The sequence below is a fragment of the Nipponia nippon genome, unplaced genomic scaffold (assembly GCF_047370975.1).
Source record: "Nipponia nippon isolate SJK-2023a ecotype South Korea unplaced genomic scaffold, ASM4737097v1 scaffold_4, whole genome shotgun sequence".
Classification (NCBI taxonomy): domain Eukaryota; kingdom Metazoa; phylum Chordata; class Aves; order Pelecaniformes; family Threskiornithidae; genus Nipponia; species Nipponia nippon.
In genome coordinates this window covers 103,979,542-103,999,719 of record NW_028262358.1, presented here as the reverse complement: position 1 = coordinate 103,999,719, position 20,178 = coordinate 103,979,542, and the positions used below count along the sequence as shown (strand labels likewise).

Genomic DNA, 20,178 nt, shown 5'->3' with positions numbered 1-20,178 from the left:
CTTGTATTAACTCACTTAGAAAATTAAGAATGTACCTTTAACATGTAGGAGCTCCATGGAGAACGTAGTTAATAGCAGTCGTCTGGTTTGCTTTCCAGTGGCTGTGAAGTGTGCCCCTGTGAATTCCTGTTCTGGATCACATATGTATTAATTAGGTGCCACCTGAGTTAGGAATCTAGTGTAGATTGAATTTTCTTTTAATTCTGCTTTAGCTTGGAGTGTTTTCTCCTTTTCTTACTAGCACCCCAAAGTATCTATACTCTTCAGTAAGATCCACAGACTTTGTTTTTCATTGTGTTAATGATGAATACTGTTTTGTTGGAATTCATCTAAATAGCTTGAGGTTTTACAAAATACCTCAGGGACAAAGCTGTGGCTGGTTATTTATTCTAACAGTTCTTCATTGTGGGCGATGTAATGCTAGATTTCAACTTCAGGATGTTTCTTTTTTTGTCTCTGAAAGTCATTTAATAGTCTAGGGAAAAGACTGTTGTCTTCAGCACTGTTGGTAGACCTAAGATAGAGCTAAGAGGAGTGAGCATTCTCAGGTCTTTGTATAATAGCTCGAGCTATGGTAGGAATTTGGCACGTGCAGTCCTGTGGGAAGTGTTTAGAGAAAGAGGGTCTCAAATGCTAATCAAATGTGAACACAAAATATCCATTCTAATTTCTATGTGTATCTGATCAAGGTAATTGCTTGGTGACCTGCTTATTTTCCAGAAGAAATGACGCTTTGTCCATATAATGAGCATAATTTCACAGGTTAGTTAATAGTCTACTGAACTGTGCACTTTCCTATTCACAGCTCTGCTACGTCTAAAAGTTAAATGGACATTTCATTCATTACACCAGTATTGGGGCTTTGTGGCTGAAATCAAAGTTCATCTGAAAGTGTCTGCTCAGCCATATTATTTGCAGTTACTGTCGCAATGAGTCAGAAGCGCAGAAAGTCTCATCTTTATCCTTTTTCTCTGCCTTTGCCCAAACCAAGTAAGGTTGGGTAGAATATTAATGAAGAATGGATGTTTTAGAACAAATAACACTGAGCGGAATTTAGTCCAAGAGTATCAACAACAGAATATCAAAGTTCAATGTTATTTGATTAGAGTTGACAGATCTTTAAAGAACAAATTTGGAGAAATTATTATTTCACAGATGCTTTTGGCTAGCTATGCTCTTGATTTTATCCAGGGAAATGCTTGTCCAGTGTATTGAGGTCTGGCTAAATGATTTTTTTTTCCTAACCTTTCTACTGAACTTTAGTGACATTATTTTTGATTTACACCGAGTTCAAAAAAAGCAAGGTATTTCAGCTTAGGCTAAATACAAGCTTGGTTTAAAACAAAACAAAACAAAACAAACCCAAAACGAACCAGCCCAAACCAAAACATAAAATGAAAGCTATCAAACCATAGCAGGGTGGGGTATGATGAGCTGGTAAACAAAACAAAACAAAAAAGTCAATCGCAGTTGAGCTCCCTTTGTGCTTCCTGTTCTGTAAAATTCAATGGACAGAATCACAAAGAAGAAATAAGCCTTCTTTCATCTGTTACACTTCATCTGGTATAAGTCTTATCTGGCTTCATAACTTTTTTAGTTCTATTAATTTCCTACAGTTCTGTGTTTGCCCCTTGACTTTTTTGTCTCAAGTGAAAACTGTGAGGAGAGAGCTTGTTTGTACACTATACTTCTGCTGCCTTTAGAGTCTTGATTAGGATTTAACTCTGCATAGTCCTGCTGTTCAAAATATCAGGTTGCCGGATGAATCTGCAGGTAGAAAACCAAGCATTACGTACCAAAGTGAAAAGTCTGATATGTGAATTTGCACGTGGGGGGAGAAAGATTAAAAAATTATTTCAAATTGATAGACATTTATTTTGTGAATTCTTTTATTTCCGAGCTCTTTCTGGCTCCTGGTCCAAAACAGCTCATGAGTTTCCCATCTGGGTTGCTCTGGAGCCTGCCTCTTATGGGTGATTGGGTAATGAGGACTGCACATCACTGAGCAAACCTTTCCTGGGGTCGGGATGCAGACGGTGTGTGCACTGGGGAAGCTGAGCTGGGGTGTGCACAGCGTGGTGTTGTATCCCTGCTCCGGAGTGCAGACTTAGTCATGGAGTAACAAAGATGGGAAAACAGACAAAAATGACTAATCATGCAGGAACTTGACAGTTGTGTGAATTTCATTCCTGTATTTAAATATTTATTTCTGTATCCTTGATTTCACCTGTTTATTTTCCACTTAAATATATGCAAAAAGAAAAATGAAAGGGATCCGAACTTTTCTTGAAAATGAGGTAATTTCAGAATTAGAAGGAGCTATATACTCCTCCTTTGAGATTAGGAGTTTCACAGAGACATATGATGCTAGTGCTTTGCCACATGGGTTTATTTTACTCTAGGATTACTTGGTCTCCCTTCTTTGGTTCTCCACTATGATTTATAGTTGTTCAACAAGAACTGTATAAATAGCTGTTGGTATAGAGGTACAGGTACTACTAGTCATTTCTTAGCCATTTGTATAAGATGAGTTATACAAAGTCTCAATGAGTTTTGCACAATTCTTGATCACGTTTAATGTCAAGTTAAGGATTTAATTTTTAGTTTTGCTTTTAATTCATTCTTTTTTGATATTTTATTAATTATTGTTTTTAAGTGCTCTGGGGTACTTCATGTTAAAGGTACAGCATGAATCAGAGTAATTATATACCTCATTCATTACCACCAAACAGAATTAAAAGGAAATAAAATTAAATTAAAAAAAAATAAAAAGACTTGAGCTCTACTAGATACTGCAGAGCTACATGATGTATTTCTGATTTGCAAATACATGAATTCACGGCTTGATTCTTCTTTAATTAAACATTTCTTTTTAGAAAAATCTGAAACATAATTATTTGAGAGCTGCAAAGGCAACAGTAATTATGATACTGGGTTTGTCAAATTATCCCGAACATTCTATTAAGGCAGCGATTTTTCTTAACTGTCATTCAACTATTCTTGCTCTACATTTAGCCTGTGATGCTACTGGAAATTGCTTTGAACCTATTATGCTGCAGAACATCTTAAATAGCCCCAGCACCTCATAATGTTAAGAGAAACAGGTCAAATGAAGACTCTGAAATGTTAAAGTCTCCTAAAAGAAATACATTCAGATGTTTTAAACTAATTCTATAGTCCACAAGAACTCATATGAGGAAAGATATTAAATTGGAATTATAGCCAAAGGCAAATCCTTAAGGAGGATAATTTAGATTTTGAATTGAAAAGAGGACAACTATGTTGGCTCAAGGCATAAATTTGACATTAATCTGCCAAAGTGTGGATTCTTTATAGATTTTGACGTATCTATGAAGTATTGTGTATAGCTATTGAGCTTTCCATTGCACTTGCTGTTAAAAGCCCTCTTGTTCTAATTTTGCACTAGATCCTACATTTCTTTGGAAATAAGCTGGCTGTTTTCTCTATAATGCTGTCAGGAAGTAAAAAGAAATGTCTTAAGGTTGAGACAGAAGTCTGACAATCACAAGTTAAAACTTGACTTCTTGCAGACTTTGCCTCCTCACTTAAAACCTCTCTCCTTTAATTTCCTCATTTTCATAACATGGATTAAATGTAGCTTTTTTCACAGCTAAATATTGAAAATGCTTTTACATTTTCAGGTGGTAGCTGCTTAAAATAGACAAGTATGAAACACTGCATTAACGAGGTTTCTATTTACTGTGTTACATACTGTCCAATGCTACTCCTTAGTTACATGTTTAGACCAGCTTGTAGCAGCTGAAGGTTACACCTAGAATATTTTACAAAATAAGTAGTTCGTATTGGTACGTATTTTTCTATGATATATACCTGTTTTCCAGGACACAATATGAATCATGACCATTATGATCCTCAATGGCCAATTAAGTGATCAAACAGCACTTCTTTATGAATTTTAGTTGTTTGTGTAAGCAACAAGGAAGATTTTAAAATAATAGTTCTATATTGTAGTTCTAAATGATTTTTTAAATATTGCTTTCTCAAAGAATATTTTCCCTAAAACAATATCACCTCAGAATATTGTTTAAATTTGTAAGTATATTTTTTAAATTTATATTTATTTCAGACCTTAAGGCTTTTACTTCTCTTGAAATTAACAGTCTCAGTGGTCAATTGCAAAAGCTGTGTCAAGGAGAATAGATGTTCAGGTAACTCTCTACAAGCCAACAAAATCTGCACAGAAGTTTGTTGTATTGCATAGATCACAAGTCAGGTATTTCATTGCTGTTACAAGACTTTTAACAAGAGTAAATCATACTGCTTTATAAACGTATATTTCTGAAAGTATTATATGGCACTAGTCAAAGTTAAAATGCTATACACAGTCTTTACTATTTCAAAATAAACTTGATGATAGAATTTAAATTTTATTTTTGACATAGTTCTAGAACTGTTTCCTGATTCAGGTCTCAGCCCAGGAAGTGATCATAAGGATCAGAGATGATAGCAGCTAGTGTTTTACATGTCTGTCTCTACCTCTGACTAAATATGGTTGTGATTCCTATAGCCAGAAATTTTGGATGTGGCAGTGTGAGACTAATCTATCAAGATCAGTGACTTGCATATGTGTGTTTGATTTTAATGCAAGATTAGACACTGCTAGTTAATACGGAGATGACGTTTTACAGTCCTGGTGGTTAACACTCAACCAATTTTTGCAGAAAGGGGATATTTACTATTCTTTCTAGTTTGTCAGGCGCACTCAACCTGCCTCGCAGGTCAAGAACTTAAAATTGCTGTGATGATGTCTGGGAGAGAGGACCGCAGAATTTGTCCTGTAGGACAATAAAGGCTAACGCACTATTTAAGTAGCATATCCCGATGCTCATTTATTGTGTATGTTCAATTGCAGGATAAAAATACTGTTGTAATAATTACAGTGGTAGGTGTAAGGCTTTTTTCTTTTTATATCAGCTGAACACTTAAGCCTCCATCAAAGTGCTAGATCATACATACTTAGTTGGTATGAATGAAATAATAGGCAGGTTCTGTATATTTATTTGGATCGATACAGAAGTAGAGGATTATTCCTCTGTGTCATAGCATCTTTGTCTGGAAAAAGGCACGCGTTGCATTGCAGTTAGACAAAACCAGCTAGCTGCTGTGGTTACTTTTTACATGGTTTTTAGGTGAAGTTCGTAAGTGGCATATATTGCATCTCACACATTGATCCCTGAATTGCTGCTGTCAAATTTCCATGCTACCTCCCCTCAGGACAGGTGATTGTACTCCAGCACCACAGCTGCTTCTCCTGTGTCAGTTCCTGTCTTTGCACTGTTCAACTCACCAAAATGAGAAAATGCCTTCGAAGTCAGATAAATTATCTGCATCCTAATGTCACGCATAATTAATTCTCAGCAGTGAAGTTAACAGCTTAGTGTTTTTACCTTCCATGTATTTGTTCAGGAAGGAAGATCTGTGAAGAGGTGAGTGCCTTAGGGTCCCTGTCAGGGGCTCAGCACCGGAGAACTTCAGAGACAGAGCCAGCACTTCATTACGGAGTCTATCAAATGCAGTAGCCAATACAGCTTGCTTTCAAAAACATCCGTTACCCATGGACAGGTGGTGATTCACTTGCTGACATCCATTAGATCTCTCCTCCAGAAGGAATTCTTCCAGCCTCACTGAGAAAATAGTGTGAGACATTATTCTTTGCAAGGCAAGGATTGCAGGCTGGCAATCCTAAACTTCCAGTAGATAGAAATTGATGGTGCTTCCCCTGGTCTTTCCATTTAGACCACAGCTACTCAAGTGTGAAATTTCAGAGTACCTTTAGTGAGAATATTAGTTCTGGTGTCTCTAAGTTCTTATTTTAAAACTTTTTTACAGACAATTTTTAAATTGAAAACTATAGAGCCAGATGTTTTAAAAAAGCACTTTAAAGTGACTCAGTTTAATATCAAGATTCACAGAACCATTGGGGAAGCAAAAGACTTACGGCTATGGGAGTATGTCAGCAGTATGTTAAATTAGTAACTGTGTGTAGGCTCAATATGAGATTTAACAGGTGCCCCAGATATGTTGTGCTGACTCTCTGCGTTGAAGTGAATCTTATTCTGGTAACTGAGGGGAGGAAGGAGAGAAAGAGGGAATCTGCCAGCAAAGAAGCTGCTTCTGCACATTCCAGAAAGAATCAGACTGACAGAGAGGCAGGCCAGCCTCAGGTGCCTTTCACTGGATCTCCTGCACCATAAGGAGAACTAAATTAGTATGTGGTGGGTTAAGGATGGTAGAGAATCCCATGAAACACAGGTGAGAAGAGAAAGAAGCATTTTATTAGCCTGCATCTGAAATGAAAGCTATACCTTCCTCAGCATGTTTCCAATGTTTTGTCTGTTTACTGTGTCAGAGTCTTAGAAGAAGTACTTTTGTATTTTGTAAACTGCAATGACAATGAAGTCCCTAGGATGGAAAGCAGCTATGTTAGCTAAATTATGTTGCATGTTGCTATGGGAACAGTAGCTCACAAATTTTTATGTAAGCGCTTGAGCTACAATTCTTATGACATCTTATTCTAATAGAGCAATGTTTATACTTCATCCAGCATCAGCTTTTTGCTTTGTTTTAATGACGGTATTGGGCAGTAATCCCCAGGAGCAAATGTTGAAATAATACACCATTCCATAGAAATATCTTTCATAATCATTAACTGAGCAATTTTCAAATTGCAATATAATCAAGAAGATATCAACCTTGAAATCTGATTCGTATCCCCATTGCCAATGGTTTAAATACATATAGTTATGGGAAAATACAAATCAGTCTAAGCAAACATTGTTTATTGTGAATGTTGCAATTAGGACTCTACCTGCCTCCTTTTGGTATCCTCTTTACATCATTTTTTGCTGTAAGTTAAGATGTAGCCAAATATAATCAATATTAAAATAGGCTTCGGAATTGTAGTCCAAGCCCTCATGAGTTTTAACCAAAACCTGATTTCCTATTATATCTTATAAAACATTCACACTGAATCGAGCCAAACATTTGTTTTTTTCCCTGCAGAGAATTACCTGCATTCTCATAATACTTTCCACACCATGCAAGATGCACCCAGTGTAACTGTTAATTTTTTACTCAATAAAAAAGTGCTATATTTGTCTCGAAATCACAAATTGGAATTTGAAACTCATATTTTCCACATTATATTATTTTATCAAATTATGTGGTTGCTAAATAAACAGAGGATTATCTATCTGTAAGAGACCAGAAGCAAGCCAAGCAAAAGATATTTTCCCTGAAACACTGTATTTATGTTAAGCATGTGATCCAAGTAAAATAGATAAATATTATGAGAAGAAAGCAATTCTTTATGAATATGGAGATGCACTCACTAACACATTTAAGATATAAATATAGGAAGCATTTTCCCCTTAAAAAGGATACTATTTTTCAGTCCTCTTATAATGTGGAATAACCTCATTAAACAGAGTGGTTGTCATCTTTAAACTCTTCAGCTTCCATTTGCCTTGATAATTTGTCTTCTAGGTTCAGTTGTATCCATCTCAAAGAAATCCCAGAACAAGTGCATTCTTTGGGCAAGTGAGGCATCCTCTGACACGAGACTTGCACAGTGTCCCGTCAAGCATTTTGTGGGTCATTACTAGGATCTTTGTTACTCTACAAGCAGGAAAGATAAGTAGCAATAAAAACTGGTTTTCCTCTCTCTTTTCTTTGATCAAACTTTCCTTTCCTCCTTGTAGGTGTAATTATCCAATCTCTCCTATTGTAGGACTGGGTCATGCCTTTTGTACACATCTGATCTGAATCCCATATGTACCAGTTCAGTGAACCATACTGTCCAGTGTCTGTGACTGCATCTGCCATAATAAATGGAAGTGGGCTGGGATCTGTGTCCCCTCACTGGCATGTGGCCATCCACATAGTTAAGTGCCAGCGCACTTCTTGTGCATGTGCCCGGGCCTGTTTCAAGAACTGAGGTTGGCCATGCATCTTTCCCAAAAGACAGTTTTGATGCAGGCATCTTATTTGTGGAAGTGGAAGAGGGGGTGAAGTGGTTTCAGCAGTATAAGCAAGAGCTGTGTACTGTTAGCCTGTCTCAAGGCCAGTGTGATGGGCCAGGCCCATTTTATTTACACGTGTGTCATGGTTTAACCCCAGCCGGCAGCTAAGCACCACACAGCCACTCGCTCACTCACCCCCGGTAGGATGGGGGAGAGAATCAGAAGAGTAGAAGTGAGAAAACTCATGGGTTGAGATAAAGATAAGGTTATGGGTACGATAGGACAAGATAGAAGTATAAGCTATTGCTGTCTTAAACTGATTTCATGGTAGCCTGTATATTCTTAATATTTTGAAGAAGTATGAAAAACAGAAGTTTTAGGAATCTGCAGAGGCTCCAGACCAGCCTTGGTACAATTTTTTTCTGGATTGTCATGGCAGCTCTTATTGTTCTCAAACCCTGATACTAAGTTCAAAATCCCTAAAAATTACATTGCTGGTTTGCCTATGTTTTCATTACCAGACCTTGGCATGAAAGTAAGTATGGGCATAGTTGGGGGACTTCACAGGGCTTCCCTTGGAGCAAGTTGGTCAGCTCAGGAAGCTGATTTACACACATTAGGCAGTGGCGAAGTATAGCCTGCAGCAGGACTGTGGATGCTGGAAACTCTTGTGTCTGAGTTTGCAGATCCGGATGTGAGCCTCACCACAACCTGCACGCGTGTGGGTGTCAGAAATGGGATGGCAGTGGCCGTCCCACCTTTCATGCCCTGGCCTCCAGGCTTCAAGTTATTCGGCAATACAGGAGGCTCAGCCCACATTGAGCAGCTACTGCTCTGGATGATCTGTAGGCCAGGGCTCAAGTGCGTGCAGTGGCATGTGTCAGATGGCAAATCAAAGCTGGGGTCTATAGACTTATTAGGCATTGTGGTGTAAGGCTTCCCTGTGTGAGTGAGTGTCCCTACGTGTACAAGTCACCTCTTGGAAGGGTTCAGAGTAAGAAATAGTCAGCACAGGCACTAAAGGCTATTGTTGGTAGCTACAGTCTAGAATTGATTATCATATTTGTTTTGCTTACAGTTTCACTTTTTTTTTCCTAAAAGATAATTTTAAGTCTTGCTAAATAATCCTAGACAACTATTCATCTTGTTCAGTTGGGGCAAAGTGAACTAGGTTAAAACTGGTAAGGTTCAGGTGCAGGAAATGCAAAGACTGGGGAAGGCAGGGGCTATGGGTATTTCTTGCCAGTATGCCACAGACTGGTGTGGAAGTTTGTGCTGCCAGGTGCCAAATCTGGGGCTCACAGAAGAGTTCAGTTTAGAAGAGGAGACAGCAGAGAGGACCTCTGCTTCCAAGTAGTGACTAGTGTGTCTGCCTCTCATATTAGCCTAACTGTTCAGGGGGTTGTTTTTCTGTATTAGAGATTTGAAGAGAAGGTTTGAAAAAGTGATTTAATCTTTGGCTTGACTTCTAGGGGAAAAAAAAAAAAAAGAAAAAAAGAAAAATTCAGCTGGGATTTAATGGGACTTGCCTGTTTGTTTTTTTTTTTTTTTCTTTTTAAGGAATTTCACTGCGGGAACTTTGCCATGATTTACTTATATATTAAGTATCTGATTCTACATTTGAATTTCTAATGTGACATTCATTTTACCCGACCCTAAGTATTTACATTGTAGGTGTCTATGTTAAAGCTAGTTACCCCAGCCTCACTTTACAGTAAACGGAGAGAAGCAAGTACTTTCAGGATATGATTCATCTGACCTATTTAAGATGTCTGGTTTAGGATTAGATGAATAGCACCCTATTCACCCAGTAGCACTTTATCTCCACATTGACTATATATGGACTCAACACTGTTTGCTGAGATTCATTTAGGCAGTAGAATCTTGCTCCTGTTGAGTCAAATAAGCATGCAAGAAAAGTTCAGGAAGTAGCGCTTCTAAAGTCCTTGAAAGTATGTTGGTATTTTGGTAGAGCTCTAGTCGATTAACATAAATCTCTTTTTAGGAGTTTTAGTGAATGATCAGTAAAATGATTTTTCCATCAGCTACTCTTCATGAGAATTGGTAATGTATTAAGTATACAGGCGAGTCTTAATTAATCAGGATAACTGATGAGGAGGATAACATGCACAAAATGAGTTCCTATTTAGGCAAATGGAAATACTGAAGTCTAATTTCCTACGAATTGCGTTCATTGCCTGATTTTTCATCTCCGCCTTTCCCAGTGTTCCTTTACTGTCCCACGTAACAGTAGCTGTTGCTACCTTGCAAATGTGTGAGCATCGCCCAGCTAATACCCATGTGCCAGCTGGGCACATGGCTTCTGCCAGCTCCCGTGGCATGACTGGGTTCTGCCTCAGTGAAGTTGCTATTGTGCATTTCTTTACTTGTTTTCTGATTTTCAGAAATTATCTCTAGGAATTCTTTTTCTCTTTTAAATCAGCCCTTGAGTTATTCAGTGGGGAAACTGCCAACTGCCAGACCAATGGACAACCTGATTGCACAAGTCAAATCTTCTTAACATTCTATGCTAAAAGTGCAAATAAGATGTATATAAATAAGACTACGAGAATATGTCGTGAAATTGCAGTTGCCGACAACTAATATCAATAATGCTGTGGAATATGGAGTAGAGATATCCCTAAATGTATTTGAGTGACAAATCTTCGTAACACAGTGCCATGGGTATGCATGTATACTATTTAAAGACAGAGGTCAGTCTGTACAGAACTTTCTTGGGTGGGTCTGCAGCATAGCTAATCCTCAGCTGGAAAAATGCAGGCTTTGCTAAATGAGAATCAGGCATCTGAAGTGTTGTTATGGGCACTCGTTGCCGGTAAAGGAGGCCGAGACAAACACAGTGTTGACAGCGAGCACAGGAAACACAGCTGAAAGCGGACTCTCGGGAGGAAAAGTTCACGTTGGTTCTGAGCCGCGCGACAGCGGCGCAGCTGAGAGCGCGCAGGGGCAGAGCTTGCAGCCCGCACGAGGGACCTTGCTGCTGTTATCCTCCGCTTGGGAACACTCGCGATGTGGCTCCTGCCCATCTCTGTGCTGGCATTAGTTAGTTCAGCAGGCAACGGGACTTCTGTCCATTGGACCTGGCTTTACCCTGCTGTTTCATGCTTTCTGCGATATCTGTGCATGATAAATTTTAGCTGAGCAGATACATCGTGCTTTTTAACACAAAACGTTTGGCTGATGCTTGGGTGGATAAATAGGCTTAACAGTTAGGTCAACTTAAGGTGGCTGCGGCTGGCTCCTGCACAGTAATTCAAATTTCTTCTAGATGTTTATATTTTCAGTCATGCATGAGTTCATTCTGCTCAGGCTCTGAGCTGGTCATTCGTGAGCAAGTTTCAGGCCAAAAAAACATGTAGCCATAATTAGCCTGATACAGTATGGAGCTAATAAAGCCCTGCCAGGAACTGAAATGAAGCCCAGTGCTGTGCTAATGACAACTTACATGGCTATTGCATAGAAGTTGGCTTAGACATAATCATCAGAGCCTGCATTTTTGCAAAAAGCTTTATAGAGACCCTCAACACTGATAATCTCATGTTGTATTTTACCTGCAGTTTTTGTGAAGGAAGAGCCGACTGAGACATTAGGCTAACTAATAAGCCTTGCAGAAGCACAGTATTCAGGAAACACCATTAAAGCTGATGATAATTGTGAACAGCACCTCTTCAAATATGATCTGTAAGACTGACCAGAGTGCCACTTAAAATGCACTTTTAAAAAGTGGGCTCTATATCCAGCTGCCTGAGAGAAGTCTCACGAGTATTTCTACAGCTGTAATCATGATGCTGTGCTTTTCAGGCCTTTTTTTGCTGATCCTGGCTTAAGAGGTCAGACAGTTCATGTAACATTCATTACTTTGACCTGGCAACATCAAGCATCTGTAGCAGTTAACTCTGTAGCTATTATTCTCTAAACCCTTGGAGTGAGGGCTAGAAGCCTCGAAGTCCTGAGCTTTGAGTTTTCTCATGTTTCAACAAAAAGATTTTGCTATTGAAAATGACATAAACTATACCTCAAGTATATCAATAAGGATGTGGGAGTAGAAGAGCAGGAACTGACTGCCAACGGCAATTCTTACACAACTAGAATACACAAGTGCATATTAGAAACACAGGATTTGGGATTTGGGGTGGTTCTTTTTTATTATTTTATTTATTTATTTATGGAATAATATCTCTCCCTAAGGCTTAGTGAAGTGCTTATAATCTGTAAGACATCAGGCTGAATAAGAACTCACATTAGACATTTTACTTTTATTTGTCTCCATAGAAACTGAATGTTCAAATGTGTTAAGTTATTTTTGTCTTTGGAGCCTTCATGTGCCTCAGAATTTGGACATGTGCTGAGAGGGAAAAGCTGTGATCTCAATTAAATTGCGTTGCCTTATGTACCATCAGCAGGTGAATGAGATGTTTTTGAATGACTGGTGTAGCAAAAATAAACTCTGGAAAGACAGAAATTCAGAACTCTGTATTGCAAATAAACTAACCGTAATGTTCCATCAACTTGCAAAATCTGTACAGTGAAATATATCCTATTTAGAATATCTGGAGCCAGCACTTTTTGTGCTGTTGTGCCTTTGAAATCTAATTGAAATAAGGAAGGCCATTGAAGGATGGTTATCAATAGGGCTGTGTGAAATTTAATCTCAGTTGGTACTTTATTTCTCAGCAGACACATTATAATTCCTCAGAATCAAGGAAAAACACCACTGCAGCTGAATTAAAGCTCACTTTATTTAGCTTTTTAATATAGAGTTTTATTAAAGAAAAACTGTCATCCAAAGTAGGAGAGCTCAGAGAAAGAAGAGCTTCAGAGAATGGCTCAGTAGTAGAGAGCTTCGGTAGCAGCACTTCAGAGGTTGGCTTAGAAGAAAAGCTGGTATTTATTTTTATTGGTTTTATTTGGATACAAGTAATGTCTGAAAATCAGTTGCTGGGTGGTGGTACTGTACTGAATTGGTAGATATTGGTATTAAAGGATCATCACTTCCTAGTAGGTATCAAGACTCACTCTCTTTTTAAATAAATATATTTTTATTGCATGAAGGACAATTAGAATGAGTGATGGTAAAACAACAGCAACTACAAACAAAAATGAAGACAATATGAAGCCACATTCATTGTGTCATATAATAGTTTAGATTAATTTGTTGTTTTCTGTTGCAAGTCAAAGACAAAAGAAGACAAAGTAAAGGGAAACCATAGGAAGTGCAAGAAAGATGACACCTAGAACATAGTGACAGACAGAAGGAATACCATGCAGAGCCAGAAAATTGTCAGACAGCAGAACACAAGCTTGATATTTATACAGGTGTTGTGACATGAACACAAGCGCACATTTTATCTCCATAACAAAGAACTTTGCTGCCTCCAAGCTACCACACAGTAGTCTTTAATTTCTCTTCAAAAGCTTCAGGTTGACTAAAGGGCAGCCACACATTTAGTCTGCAAGTAATAAAAATCTGTGGGGTGCTAAAAAGCAGTTTTAAGGAAAACAAGGTAAACAGAGTTTTGTGGAGAGGTACACTGGAAAACAGGACAGTTATCAGAGGAAAGGAGTACAGTAAACTTTTATGTTCCAGGTAGCTGTGTACACTCAGAGATATGCCCTTTAATTGCATGATACTGTAAAAAAAAAAAAACAACCATGTTTTATAGACTAAATCAAATTCTACAAGGTTATATTTTCTTAGGGTATACAAAGTCATTTTTTAAGACAAGTAAATTTGTGTTATCAAATGAACAGAAGGCAATCTATTTATTAAACATACTGAGCAAAGAGCATATGCTACGAATGGTGTACTATCTCTATGCAGAGGGTAGTCACTAAATCATATAAAACAGATGCTAGCAAATATCTTGTTAGCTAGAAAATATCTGGCTTATGAGCATGCTGTACTTTCATTGTTGCAGTGTCAGACTTGCAAAATTATTTCTTGCTTTAAGAATGACAAATAGGCCGTCTTATTTTTCTGAAGTGAAAATTGAACTGGATATGATGCTACACAAGAATACTGAAGTACAACTCTATTCACTCATAAAAGATGGAGAAAGGTTGATGTAGTATGCAACAGAGCTAATACTTTTGTAATCTTCAGTATAAATGTGTAGTATTCCATATTTTTATGAGCAGGTTGTTAAAATCTAGAATCACAAAATAATACAAATTGTAAGGGACCTCTGCAGAACATCTGGTCCAGGTCCCACTCAAAGCAATGCCAACCTGGAGTTGCTCAGGGCCTTGTAGAGTCAAGTTCTGAACATCTCCAAGAACGGAGATATCTGCAGCGTTTCTAGAAAACCTGCTCCAATGTTTGACAGCCCTCAAGGGTGCCCTGTTAAGTCACATTCAACTTGGTATCCACCAGGAACCCCAAGTTCTTTTCTGCAAAGCTGCCTTGTAATCAATCGGCCACCAACCTCAGCTGTGGCAAGAGGTTATTACATGCCAGGTGCAGGACTTGGCATTTGTCTTGAATGTCATGAGTTTATTATCAGCCTGTTTCTCTAGCCTGTCAGGTCCTTCTGAATAGCAGTCCTAATTTCCAGCGTACTGACCTTCCCCCTAAACTGATGCTATTGCTGATGGTGGACTCTGTCCCCTCAGCCAGACATTAATGAAGGTGTTAAACAGTACTGACCCCAGTTTTAACCTCTGGAGATGCCACTAGTATCCAGCCAGCAGCTGAACTTACTAGTGATCACAACACTGCAAACCCAGCTGTCCAGCTGATTTTCCATCCATTGTAAGAATGGGTAGTCCACCTATTCAAACCCAAGGCTATGGATATATGAATAGGGGTTAATTATACTAATAATACATGTGATATTAATGAATATTAATGCATTGCATTTGTGTTATTCTACTGAAAACAGTATGTTTCCAGTACATGATTAGTATTTAGTCAGTATACTAGGATGTTTCTGGCTATGCAGCTGTTTCCACTTCAATTCAGAGTGTCTTTGGAATTGGATATTTCAGATACAGATATTATCTTATTCTGCATTTGAGTACTGTTCCAGATGGACTGATAAGCGATTATTTCTGGAAGCAGTATTATATGGCTAAATTTCTACAGGCCTGATCCCAAGAATGCTGAAATCAATGAAAATAGTCCCATCAATGTTTCTAGGTTTTAAATGAGACTCGGTGAACGCCCAAGTTGATGTTAAACAACTGCACTTACATTGCTGAGGCACTGCTGAGAACAGCAGCAGAGTATTAAGGAAGCATCTTAATTATGAATAACTGTAGTATAAACCTTAACCTGTAATATTTTATTAAATTTACAAGATTTCACTACAAATATTCATGATACTACTCATCACATAGAGAATTCAGATGGGGGTGAGGCAGTAATGCTTTAGGCCTGGATCCCAAGCAAGATACTCAAAAGAATTTTGGAAACACATAGCATATTTAAAATACACATTATAAAAAGTATCAAGGTAAATTTGGGTCCTTGTCCTGAAACATCCACCCATCTCTTACAGCAGACAGAGTAGATGTTGTATTAGTATTGAGATATTATAGTGAAAAATAACAAAGAAATATAAATACATGCACACAAAGATAAGCTCTGGTGCTTTGAGAAATATTCAAGAACAACAGTTTTGCCCTGTGGCTACCTTAGCTGTTTTGGGGAATGATTTTTCCTTTTATCATCAAATTGGAAACTCACTCACAGCAAATTTCAGTCCTATAGGATAATCTCTTTCATAAAGAATCTATAAAGACATTGTTATCTGCATTAAAAAAAAAATACGTGCTTGTATGCATTCACCTAGAAGTTTGAAGCTTTTCAAGTAATATAGGATTAGAGATGGTTCTGGAAGTTTTGAGTCACATATAACTACTTACCTTTATGTGTTAAGGCCAATATAATTCTGCTCCTAAAGTCCTGCTGTATTTTGAAGAAGGATTTGTATGCATTATTTTAGGGTTAGCATTCAAATTTCAGAAGAGATGTTCTAGCTGGAATCACCCTAAAATATATATAAACCCAAAATAGAACCTAAGGATGGAATGACTTGGTTTAAAAGAGAAAAAAAAAAGAGAGAGAGAAATATTTTAAAGGGCCCTGAGATTAAAATGATTCAGCCACCTTTTTGTAAAACAGATGCACATTATTTAAAATAAAAGTACCTCAAAGTTTTTCATCAAGTTTAATATTTCCTTAGGCTTTTTTTTACATTGTTACTTTTAATTGTCTTTCATAAAGCCTTTCATTAACAATGAGACTCCTAGTGCACTTTGTACAGGAAGGTGAAGCACCTGAATGAAAAGCCAAAAGAGTAATTTCTCTGAAAGAGCTTTTGTAATAATTTGAGCTGAAGCCTTGTATTCATTTGATCAACTCCATCCAGCTTTCTGCACCAGAAAGCAAGGTGAATAACTCAGATCTGTTTCATATTATTATTACTTACAAGCTACTTGTTTGTACACTTTGATATTCTTATCTTAAAGAATCATAAGAACACAGAAAAAGATCAGGCCAATAACATAATCTAATTTATTTCTGGTATTAACTTGATTTTTCAAAAGTTGCAGTTGTTCTTTCTTCATTGTTTGAAATTGTACCCACTAAGAAACACTGTCATGGCTCAGGGATGATGGAGGGTACTGCTTTCTTGGAGAAATTCTGCATTAAATGTAGGTCATTGTAACTGCACTGAGTTGAGGGAATTTAGGATCGTGCACACGCAGCAGCTTGGCTAACAGTCAGGACTGTCACGAACTGATGATGAGGGCACTATATGGTCATGAGAAAGAGCTGCCTCTCCTCCTCCCTGCTGCCAGTCAGAAAAGGCAAGCTGAATAACAGTAGTCCAAAACACCCAAGGAATATAATCAGGACCATTACCTGCCCAACATTGCCAATTTTACTATGGGGGAGTTATCACAGTTGTTCCTTTGTTTTTAAACAGAAATACCATTTGTGTTGCTGCTGATAATATATGTTTAGATTGCAGTAGCTCCACATGACTCTGGTAGAGAAACATTCTTCATATTCAGTGGGGGAAAAAGTAACGGGGGGGACAGACACATTTTCATAGTCTAATGACTTCTGTATATTGAGCTAGGCCAAATTTGGAAATTTCTGTATCATCATGAACATGAAATATATAACTTTCACGTCCACCATCTTTTCAGTTGTACAAAGGTACATTAAAAATTGCATTGTATATGGGTCTTTTAGGATATTGGTCAGATTTTTATGTTTAAGTAATACCTCTGTATATCTATCATCTTGAGATTAGATTAAAGCTCTTTCTTTGTATTGCTGAGGTAGTGGGAAGTGAATCCTAACACAGCTTTTGAAGCTGTTATTCATGAGCAATCAGTTACTTCGAACACTGCAGTAAAGAAAGAAGCGTGACATGTTTGTGTTTTGTAGTTCTTAATATGCTTTATACATGTATTATTAATAATAAGATAGGAAAAAGTGAAGTTATTTGTTTTATGCAAGTGCATTTCTTCACTTTAGACTGTCGCAATTGCTTTAATCTTTTTAGATTTCCCATTTTACTTGAAGTCTGAACATAAACTGAAGATATGTTATTAAAAAACTAGCAGGTCATACAAGATCTGATCCTGGATTATGAACATCTCTTAAAAACTGAAATGCTGCAATTGCACAGAATTAAATGGAGAATCATATACAAACAGTGAAGTGAAAGAGGTTTTGTAGAAACATGTCCTTTAGTTTGAATCTCAACAGTCTCATGCTTCTTCACTTAATTTATTTCTGTTTCAAGTTGGAACAAATCCCAAGTTCGTCCTGAATTTTTTATATTTGTCTTCACATTGCACTTTGGATTTCTGCTGGCTCTCCAGATATGCCAGAGGTTCCCCACTACCTAGGCTTTTGTTTAGGACATCTTTGGGTAGGAAGTAGAAATAATATCTGTTTGTGTGTGTTTTATTAAAACCAATGTGTGGGTTTTCCATTTACTTCAGTGAAAGAAAGTTTACTGTTTGTCCTCCTGAGTGCTTTGTGCATCATGTACAGCATGGTCCTGATCCTAAGTCATAAAAATAATTTTCAATAACCTGTTTTTTATTTTTGCTGAATTCAAAAGATAGATTTTTTTTTCCCCTTTTTCTAGTCTCTTTGTATAGTCTTCAGAGAGAATTACTTCTGCAGTGTGAGGAAGGATGAGGGGATTGAGTGCGCCCTCAGTAAGTTTGCAGATGACACCAGGCTGGGTGGCAATGTCGATCTGCTGGAGGGTAGGAAGGCCCTGCAGAGGGACCTGGACAGGCTGGATCGATGCGCCAGGGCCAACTGTATGAGGTTCAACAAGGCTCAGTGCCTGGGCCTGCACTTGGGTCACAACAACCCCATGCAACGCTACAAGCTGGGGGAGGAGTGGCTGGAGAGCTGCCTGGCAGAAAAGGACCTGGGGGTGTTGGTTGACAGCCAGCTGAACATGAGCCAGCAGTGTGCCCAGGTGGCCAAGAAGGCCAATGGCATCGTGGCTTGTGTCAGGAATAGTGTGGCCAGCAGGACCAGGGAGGTGATAGTGCCCCTGTACTCGGCACTGGTGAGGCTGCACCTCGAGTACTGTGTTCAGTTTTGGGCCCCTCACTCCAAGAAGGACATTGAGGTGCTGGAGCGTGTCCAGAGGAGGGCAACGAAGCTGGTGAAGGGTCTAGAGCACAAGTCTCATGAGGAGCGGCTGAGGGAGCTGGTGCTGTTTAGTCTGGAGAAGAGGAGGCTGAGGGGAGACCTTATCACTCTCTGCAACTACCTGAAAGGAGGTTGTAGTGAGGTGGGGGTCGGTCTCTTCTCCCAAGTAACAAGCGATAGGACGAGAGGAAACGGCCTCAAGCTGTGCCAGGGGAAGTTTAGGTTGAATATTAGGAAAAACTTCTTCACTGAAAGGGCAGTCAGGCACTGGAACAGGCTGCCCAGGGAAGTGGTTGAGTCTCCATCCCTGGAGGTATTTAAAAGAAGGGTAGATGTGGTGCTTAGGGACATGGTTTAGTGGTGGACTTGGTAGTGATAGGTTAACAGTTGGACTCAATGATCTTAAGGGTCTTTTCCAACCTTAACAATTCTATGATTCTATGAGTCAATGATTCTATGAAGAGTAATGCTATTAAATAAAAATACAAGGAGAAAATAAATACGTGTGGCGCTTAGATAGTTTTCTCAATTGCAGTAGCAATCATAGAAGTTACAAGTCCTCCTTTCTAAGGTTTCCCTTCATCTATTTTTTTATTCCTTTGAAATTAATCCTAAGAAATCATATGTGAAATATAGTAGAAAAATCTCAGGATGAACCTAGATGTTGGGACATACCAGCATCAAGACCTCTGCCTCTCCACCTTTTAACTAGTTGCCTTAAATACTTAACATTTTCTGTTTTGGGCTGACAGCCAGCTTTTAATCAATGATGTCAATATAGTACTTGTTCCTGTCTTCTCGTTTCCCCACCAATTTCTGATGTGACAGCTTATCAAATGCCTGGGTGAAATACAGACAGATTGCTTTCATCACCTTTCTATCATCTATTTCCTTGGTCACCCTTTCAAAGAACTCACTTGGATTTGTTTGGCAAATAAATATTAGTTGGAGTTTGGGATTGTTGGTTTTTTTTTCTGTCTGTCATCCTCTAAGAAGTAGACCCTGTTTTCCTTAATGATTGATATGAGTGTTTTGCCCAGAGGATAGACTGGTCTAAGGAGCTGCATTTTTCACTCCTGTTCCTTTCTTGAATAGAGTGGCTAATGTATTTAACCCTTTTCAAGTTGCTAGTCTGTAACAGCACAGACTTCAGCAAGACAGTCTACTTCTGAAGGCCCAGGTGGATGCCACTCTGGTGTCAGGGGGAAAAAAAAAAAAAAAATCTATTCAAGTCTACTGATGTTCTTTTAAGCTGACATGTCACCTGCTGTTGTACCTTGTACAGGGAAAGCCTAAAAACCTCCTGTTTGCAATTTTAACCAGTTAACCATGTATTGCAGCTGGTTGCATACTGCTGGCCTTTGTAAGCATAGCCTAGAGAATCCGAATGTTAGGCTCTACTCCTGAAAGGTTAAAGTAAATAATGAAAACTGAAACAAGGGCTGTTTCATGGGGTGGTGTTTTTTACTGTCAATATCCTGCATGCCACTAAATGTAGGGACAGACTTTCCAGTG

At 38.4% G+C, this 20,178-nt stretch overlaps 1 protein-coding gene across 16 annotated transcripts in view; it reads left to right on the top strand.

Moving 5' to 3' along the window:
* The window catches only part of DLGAP2 (DLG associated protein 2), a 480,050-nt gene that overhangs the window by 318,546 nt on the left and 141,326 nt on the right, over positions 1 to 20,178 (top strand). The gene's annotated exons all lie outside the window — the stretch shown is intronic.